This window comes from Electrona antarctica (genome assembly GCF_951216825.1).
Source record: "Electrona antarctica genome assembly, chromosome: 16".
Lineage (NCBI taxonomy): Eukaryota > Metazoa > Chordata > Actinopteri > Myctophiformes > Myctophidae > Electrona > Electrona antarctica.
Window position 1 is genome coordinate 8,399,655 of NC_136797.1, and position 9,141 is coordinate 8,408,795.

General features: G+C 41.8%; 1 long non-coding RNA gene across 1 annotated transcript; it reads left to right on the top strand.

Moving 5' to 3' along the window:
- Positions 1-2,367: 2,367 nt before the first annotated feature.
- LOC306939537 lies at positions 2,368-7,288 on the top strand. Its single transcript, XR_013791873.1, has 3 exons — positions 2,368-2,557; positions 5,696-5,841; positions 6,022-7,288. It is a non-coding gene; the product is annotated as an uncharacterized lncRNA (long non-coding RNA).
- Positions 7,289-9,141: the final 1,853 nt, after the last annotated feature.

The following is a 9,141-nucleotide window of genomic DNA, read 5'->3' on the forward strand; positions in this document are numbered from 1 at the left end:
AAAAATTGGCACCAGGTCACAGGTAAAAAAACATACAAAAACGTCCCATTTCCAGACTACAGTGGACTAAAGTGGACGCTGGACAAAAATCCCTGCTATGTTTCGACTAGTGTGACATATGCACGCGTCCGGGGAGACCTCCTCTACAACACCACACTGTCCGCTAAGCAGCAGAGGTGTAAAACAAAAATTGGCACCAGGTCAGATGTAAAAGTACTTAAAAAAACTTCCCATTTCCAGACTACAGTGGACTAAAGTGGACACTGGACAAAAATCCCTGCTATGTTTCGACTAGTGTGACATATGCACGCGTCCGGGGAGACCTCCTCTACAACACCACACTGTCCGCTAAGCAGCAGAGGTGTAAAACAAAAATTGGCACCAGGTCACAGGTAAAAAAAACTTAAAAAAAACTTCCCATTTCCAGACTACAGTGGACTAAAGTGGACACTGGACAAAAATCCCTGCTATGTTTCGACTAGTGTGACATATGCACACGTCCGGGGAGACCTCCTCTACAACACCACACTGTCCGCTAAGCAGCAGAGGTGTAAAACAAAAATTGGCACCAGGTCACAGGTAAGTCCCATTTCCAGACTACAGTGGACTAAAGTGGACGCTGGACAAAAATCCCTGCTATGTTTCGACTAGTGTGACATATGCACACGTCCGGGGAGACCTCCTCTACAACACCACACTGTCCGCTAAGCAGCAGAGGTGTAAAACAAAAATTGGCACCAGGTCACAGGTAAGTCCCATTTCCAGACTACAGTGGACTAAAGTGGACGCTGGACAAAGATCCCTGCTATGTTTCGACTAGTGTCACATATGCACGCGTCCGGGGAGACCTCCTCTACAACACCACACTGTCCGCTAAGCAGCAGAGGTGTAAAACAAAAATTGGCACCAGGTCAGATGTAAAATAACTTAAAAAAACCCGGACGTGTGCATATGTCACACTAGTCGAAACATAGCAGGGATTTTTGTCCAGTGTCCACTTTAGTCCACTGTAGTCTGGAAATGGGAAGTTTTTTTTAAGTTTTTTTTACATCTGACCTGGTGCCAATTTTTGTTTTACACCTCTGCTGCTTAGCGGACAGTGTGGTGTTGTAGAGGAGGTCTCCCCGGACGCGTGCGTATGTCACAATAGTCGAAACATAGCAGGGATTTTTGTCCAGCGTCCACTTTAGTCCACTGTAGTCTGGAAATGGGAAGTTTTTTTAAGTTTTTTTTACATCTGACCTGGTGCCAATTTTTGTTTTACACCTCTGCTGCTTAGCGGACAGTGTGGTGTTGTAGAGGAGGTCTCCCCGGACGCGTGCGTATGTCACACTAGTCGAAACATAGCAGGGATTTTTGTCCAGTGTCCACTTTAGTTGACTTTAGTCTGGAAATGGGATGGTTTTTGACCTTTCACCTCGCTGTATGGCGTGCCAATTTTTGTTTTACACCTCAGCTGCTTAGCGGACAGTGTGGTGTTGTAGAGGAGGTCTCCACGGACATGTGCGTATGTCACACTAGTCGATACATAGCAGGGATTTTTGTCCAGTGTCCACTTTAGTTGACTTTAGTCTGGAAATGGGACATTTTTTTATGTTTCACCTCGCTGTATGGCGTGCCAATTTTTGTTTTACACCTCTGCTGCTTAGCGGACAGTGTGCTGTTGTAGAGGAGGTCTCCCCGGACATGTGCGTATGTCACACTAGTCGATACATAGCAGGGATTTTTGTCCAGTGTCCACTTTAGTTGACTTTAGTCTGGAAATGGGATAGTTTTTTACCTTTCACCTCGCTGTATGGCGTGCCAATTTTTGTTTTACACCTCTGCTGCTTAGCGGACAGTGTGGTGTTGTAGAGGAGGTCTCCACGGACATGTGCGTATGTCACACTAGTCATTTTGTCCAGTGTCCACTTTAGTTGACTTTAGTCTGGAAATGGGAATTTTCTTTATGTTTCACCTCGCTGTATGGCGTGCCAATTTTTGTTTTACACCTCTGCTGCTGAGCGGACAGTGTGGTGTTGTAGAGGAGGTCTCCCCGGACATGTGCATATGTCACACTAGTCGATACATAGCAGGGATTTTTGTCCAGTGTCCACTTTATAAAGTCCATGCACTCCAGTGAATAGCATTTATCCATTTAGATAACTTTTTAATTACTTATTTTTACACAGAAACATAATGTGTGTCTTATAGCATCATATAGCATCATTTAAATGCTTCATTTGTAGTTTTAATGTGCAAATTAAACTTTTTTTCAATACTCTAGAGGGTACTCTTATTTTGAAGAGATCGTCCACCGGAAGTCTTATATTTGCTCACTTAGATTTGCCAAAAGAACAGTGCCGCCTAGACCCGAGGTTAGTGAAAGGGGAGCTGTAGCTGTTGTTGTGCGTTTTGGTCCTTTGTTGCGTGAAGCTTACTTTAGTTTGTGTTGGAGCTGGAGTTCACGAGCACGTACGTCTCCACTCTCCAGAGATAAGATTTCCTAGGCTACTAGAAAATCCCCGAGAAACAAACAGCTGGACACTAATCTATTCTACACACTGCAGGAGGACAGGTTTGTTAAACACATTTTGCATCGCGTTGAATGAATTGAACACGAGGTAAGACTAGAGTCAAGTCACACCAAAGGGTCGGGTCGGAACAAAGCGTTTTTAACGTAAACCACTACCAATGCTGCATTGGTGTGGTTGACCTTAAAAAACGTTTTGTCCCGACCCGGGTGTGTGCCTTGTAGATAAGCCACGTAGAACAAGTGCAGGCAGCTGGTTCCAAAACGTTTTAACCTTTTTACCTAGTATGATTTCCTGTTTTGACTATATATAATTATATATGTGTATATTCGTACGTCTCTAAATGTTTTGATGAATTGAAAATGGCGGGCCCTATTGTAAACAAGTGTAATGCTTCATGGCGTCGTCCACTCACAGTTAACAGTTATTGTATTGAGATGTACTTGAAATGTAGGCCTAGGCCTACTGTAATTCTGCAAACTTTTAATAAATCAATCAATCAAAACGACACATTTCCCACCCCATGAAGCGAGTGAAAATACCCTTGTAGATGGGCTGCTATTTTCACTACTTCTTAAACTTGAGTATAAGGACCCCAATGGAAACAAGCCATAGGCTTAGAAATGTACTTCTGTTTGTTTGTTAAAGAAAAACATTTGTTTTCTAATTTATGGAATTTCTTTTATTTCTTTTTCTTTTTCATGATTTATTTTTAAATCATCATGGTTTAAATTTATGAAAAGCGTATAATTGACAACAACAAATATAGGGATTAAGTCATTAAGGGATACCCACAAATGGGTCCCGACCCAGTCGCTTGGCTACAAAGTAGCAGTGTTGACTCGTTGGATAAGATTTTGTCCACAATTTCATGCTTGATGTTGGTACCATTAGGAGAGAAAACAGGCATGGTTGATCAAATAAGAACTCTTCTACATTCTCTAGTCTAGACTTCTTGTAAATTAGGAATGCAGATGTTTAACAATAATGTTACTCTTGGGAGAGGGTTTCATTTTACACAAGAGTCCAGGATGAAACGACTAAGGGGCAGTCGAAAATTTCGAGGGGGCACACTAGGGGCTCCATCTTGCGCCACCCCTATCCCTTTTCCCTGAACGTATTTGACTTTTTTTTTACTATTTTGAAAAACACATAGTTCAACTAGCCGATCTACATAGAGACATTGTGAGCTTGTAGATCGGCTATTTGAACTATAGTAAAAAATGGCAAATTAGTTTAGGGATAAGGGTTAAGGGGTGGCGCAAGATAGGTATAGTCCTAAGTGTTGTTATTTTTTATTTCATACAACTATTGCGTTGTTAAATCTGGAGTCGTGGTCTCATCTTCAATGCAAGAACGAATGTTACCTTGAATTGCAGTTGTAGACAGTAGACACCAGTTTGTAGAATAGCCTATATGAAATAGCTAGTGTGCCTATTGACCATTTGCAGACTGCGGCCATCTTCCCATCAGCGTACTCGTCAACGTCCTGCTGCCTCCTGCATTATGTGCATATTAAAAACAGGTGCTACGCAGGGCTGTCGAGTGATATCTAACGAGCACTTCCAAACTGCAACACTTAGAAAAAGAATCACCTGCAAGGACAGAAAGCAACTCACAACATGTCTACAGTGGAATTTGAGGATAGAAAGATAATAATTCAAGCTTTTCGCACAGCTGCAATGTTGGTGAGTTTGACGTTGTTTAATACAATAAGATAGGACTTTTCTGTTTGGATGAATGGGCTGCTAATGGGAAGTTGCACCTAGGTAGCACCTTGCCATTAACTTATATGGTAAGATGGCCGCGGTCTGCATATGAAGAATAGCACACGTCATTAGAATTCATTGGCAGGTCTATTGTTAGGTTAATGTGTGAATTGCCTTGAAACTATGGCCCATGGCCATTATCCATTAGCCATTATCACATCAAGAAAGACGATAGCAGTCTCAAAGAGGTCAGGTTGAGGGGGCTTAGCCCCCTGTGGGGCTATACAGTTTGATAAAGTGAGAAAGGGGGTCGTTAAGACCTTCATACGGTAATGGTAAATGTCTGTGTGAAAATGCAGAGGCAATGGCCTGGCCAGTGAGGACAGTTCTTCAGACAGACATACTTAGGGTGCGTTCAGAATGATAGAGGCACACTGAGGCACAGCCAATACAAAGTAATAGAGTGTGCTCCCGGTGTGCATTTCTGAACGCACCTAGATTTAACTTAAATTATAAATTAGATTAGTGAATACATTTTCTCCATAGACTTACAGTATTCTTCTTTCAGAAACCGTAAGGGTTACACCACTTCGAGGGGAGGTTCATAATAATTATTATATAAAATTAATGTAATAAATAATTACATCAGTCGTCCTCATGGTGGCGCTATAACATCCCACTTTACATTTTGCCATATAACTATTGAACCGTACTAGGTCGTAAATGTCATTTTGCACACTTTTTGCTCTTCCATTTTCATCCATATATATCCAAAGGCATCTGTGGCTTCGAGCCAACCACACTTTGCAATATCCCCAGAATTGCACCTTTACTACCTGTACTATTTCCCCGACAGGCAAGTGCCTCTGACACCAGACACCTCCAGATACATAGGCCTACATCAATAATATGATGTATATATCGCATTACCCACACTGTACATTATTTGGTGCTCATATATTTGAAGGACTAGTATTTATTAATTGATAGGTTTTTTCTATTGTTTTCCTCTTTATAAATCGAATCGGTTAGATCAGCTATTTTTGGCAAAGGCTATCCTGGCTATGTTTAAGTGGATATTTAACTAAATGTATTCTAGTGTATGTACTGTACGAGCTGTACAGTACGAACTGGCAAGGTTTGTGTCATTGATTGGGACACATCTTTTAGTTTTCAAATAAGGGCCAGATCGCATTTGAGCACGTGCAAGTGTGTTGCATGTTATGTATGTGAAGATTGAGAACAGTTGCTGAAGGTCTGAACCACGTAGAATTGATTACTGTAAACTGTTATTATTCAAATACAACTTATTGACTTATTGAAATCAAGACTCAGTTACCTAACAATTAATAATAATATAGTGCTTAAATTTAATCGTGACCTTAAAATTGAGAATTTAATCGTATATGAGGCAAATCGAGACACCCCCACTGAATGAAAACTAAAAGTTGTTTCTACTGGTCATTTCCATAGACCACCAAAGGGAGAGGGGTCTACAGTATCAAGAGAGAAGGCCTCCGAAGGATATTCAACGTTGTCAGAGGAACGGTCAGAGATGGACGAGGGATGTGGACAGTTTGATGCACGGATGCAACCTGTTGTAAAGTTGTACCAGCTAGGTATGTATGGTTTTATTTACAGTGGTGACAGTCTTGTCACACGCACGCACGCACGCGCACACACACACACACACACACACACACACACACACACACACACACACACACACACACACACACACACACACACACACACACACACACACACAAATGTGACCCTCTCCCCCCCTCTCTTCTCAGACTTGCTGCACCTCCCTGTGTGTAAGGATGGTTTCACTGCACAACAACCTGATGTTGAGGACTGTGGAACATCACAGCTGAATTGTGATGACCAGCTCCTCTCTCCTCCCCTCTCAGTGGACAGTGATGATTGGGAGCAGGCCAAACAAACCCACTCCACGAGGAGTCACACAGGAAAGAAAAGGTTTACTTGTACAGATTGTGGCAAAATGTTTAATCAAAAGAATCAGTTGACATTGCACACAGTGATTCATACCGGGGAAAGACCCTTTACTTGTACAGTTTGTGGCAAATGCTTTAGTCGAAAATCTGTGCTAAAACGACACATGATGACTCACTCCACGGGGAGTCACACAAGAAAGAAGAGGTTTACTTGTACAGAGTGTGGCAAAATGTTTACTCGAAAGGAACACCTGAAGACGCACACAATGATTCATACAGGGGAAAAACCCTTTGGTTGTGCAGTTTGTGGTACAGGCTGTACACAAATGACACATCTAAGAACTCACATGAGGATCCATACAGGGGAAAAGCCCTATATTTGTACAGTTTGTGGTAAAGGATGTGTTCAGCACAGTGAACTTAAAGTTCACATGAGGATGCACACAGGGGAAAGGCCATATTCTTGTACAGAGTGTGGGTTAGGCTGTAGTACTAGTGGTCAGCTTACCCGACACATGAGGACCCATACAGGGGAAAAGCCCTATCCTTGTACAGTTTGTGGCAAAGGCTTTAGTTCGTCGGTTGAGCTAAAACTACACATGAGGACTCATACAGGGGGAAAGCCTTTTTCTTGTACGGTTTGTGGCAATGGCTTTAATAGAGCAGATTATTTAAAACGTCACATGAGGACACATACAGGGGAAAAGCCCTTTACTTGTACAGTTTGTGGTAAAGGCTGTACGCAAATGGTTCATCTAATAACTCACATGAGGACCCATACAGGGGAAAAGCCCTATATTTGTACAGTTTGTGGTAAAGGCTGTGTTCATAGTGGTCAGCTGACGGCACACATGAGGACTCATACAGGGGAAAAGCCCTATATTTGTACAGTTTGTGGTACAGGCTGTACGCAAATGACACATCTAAGAACTCACATGAGGATCCATACAGGGGAAAAGCCCTATATTTGTACAGTTTGTGGTAAAGGATGTGTTCAGAGTAGTGAGCTAAAGACACACATGAGGACTCATACAGGGGAAAAGCCCTATATTTGTACAGTTTGTGGTAAAGGATGTGTTCAGAGTAGTGAGCTGAGGACACACATGAGGACTCATACAGGGGAAAAGCCCTATATTTGTACAGTTTGTGGTAAAGGATGTGTTCAGAGTAGTGAGCTGACGATACACATGAGGACTCATACAGGGGAAAAGCCCTATATTTGTACAGTTTGTGGTAAAGGATGTGGTCAGAGTAGTCAGCTGACGATACACATGAGGACTCATACAGGGGAAAAACCCTATATTTGTAAAGTGTGTGGTAAAGGCTTTGTTAGTAGTAGTCGGCTGACGACACACATGAGGACTCATACAGGGGAAAAACCCTATATTTGTACAGTTTGTGGTAAAGGCTGTGTTAGTAGTAGTCGGCTGACGGCACACATGAGGACTCATACAGGGGAAAAGCCTTAAGCCTTCTTTATCTGTACAGTATGTCGTATAGTCAAAGTAGTGACTCATGCAGGGGGGGAACAGATTTTAGGTACAGTTAGTGACCTTTTTGGGTCTTTTTAATTTATCATTGTCGAGGTGCTTTTCTAATGCTGTTTTTATTCTAATTAGCTCTTCGCTAAGTCCCACCCAAGCCCGTTGTTGGCCAATACCACGTTAGCGACGGTTACTAAGGTAGGATACTGGTCACGCTTGCAATGCTGGTCAAAATGTTTAAGCAGTGTCAATAAATATATTTGCTGTACAGCATGTGTGGACCTCAGAAAGAGGGTTTGTTTTCTTACCTTCTTATGAGCAAACTAGTCCGTTCCATGGATTATTTCGCTCCGTTGTGCAGTTTAATAGTACATATTAGAAATAAAAATAGGCTCTCATTGACTTCCATTGTAACGTAACATTGTCACTCTTTTAGAACACTAAGCTGATTCTGACCGTTTATGACATCAGGAAAACTCATGCGTTTTATTTTTAATAAAAAATGTCAACGTTGTCTTTGTTTTTGTTTTGACTTCAGTGTTGCCACATTGTGTGAGAGAAATAAGCCAACCCACCTCCAAAAACAAGCCAACTCTTAAAGCCAAATCAAGAAAAACAAGCCAAAACAAACACAATAATATGACCATATATAATCTGAGTGGTGTAAACCACTCCTACAACTGGCTTTGTTGTGCAGAAAAAATGAGCATGGTTGCTATGTTCACCCTGTTCACCCGGGTGTGATTTCATTACGTCAGACATTAGTGCAGAAAAAATGAGCATGGTTGCTATGTTCACCCTGTTCACCCGGGTGTGGTTTCATTACGTCAGACATGATTTCATTACGTCATGGTAAGACCACTCAGTTCACACGGGTGTGATTTTTTTTTAAATATAGGGGTTTCTTGTGACCCTACCATTAACATCCTATATAAGTAAAAATAATGTCAAACTTTCCTTATGCTTTAAGTAGCATGTGACATGTCAAACTAGGGGGTTGTCATGATTCTGAATCCATTCCAAGCATTAGTTTTGCACAAAAAAAACAAAAAAAAATTGCCCAAGGAGCATAAGGAAAGTTTGACATTTTTCCCTTATACAGGATGTTAATGGTAGGGTCACATATAAACCCCTATAAAAAATTGCTCAGTACTGACAGCCAGTCAGCAAGTGGATTCATGAATGTGTATATAGACAATATTTTAGGCCAATAAAAAAGACTATACACCAAATTTCCCACTTTAAACAAAAGAAGCCTGTTGGCTGCCCGACTAACTCCAGTAACAACATCAGTAACTTCCTCCTGGGGGATCCCGAGGCGTTCCAAGGCCAGTGAGTCGATGTGATTCCTCCAACTGCGCCTTGGTCTACCCCGGGGTCTCCTCCCAGTGGGACGAGCCTCGAGGACCTCTATACTAGACCAAAGTGCATGTATTGTATTGTATTGTATTGTATTGTATTGTATTGTATTGTA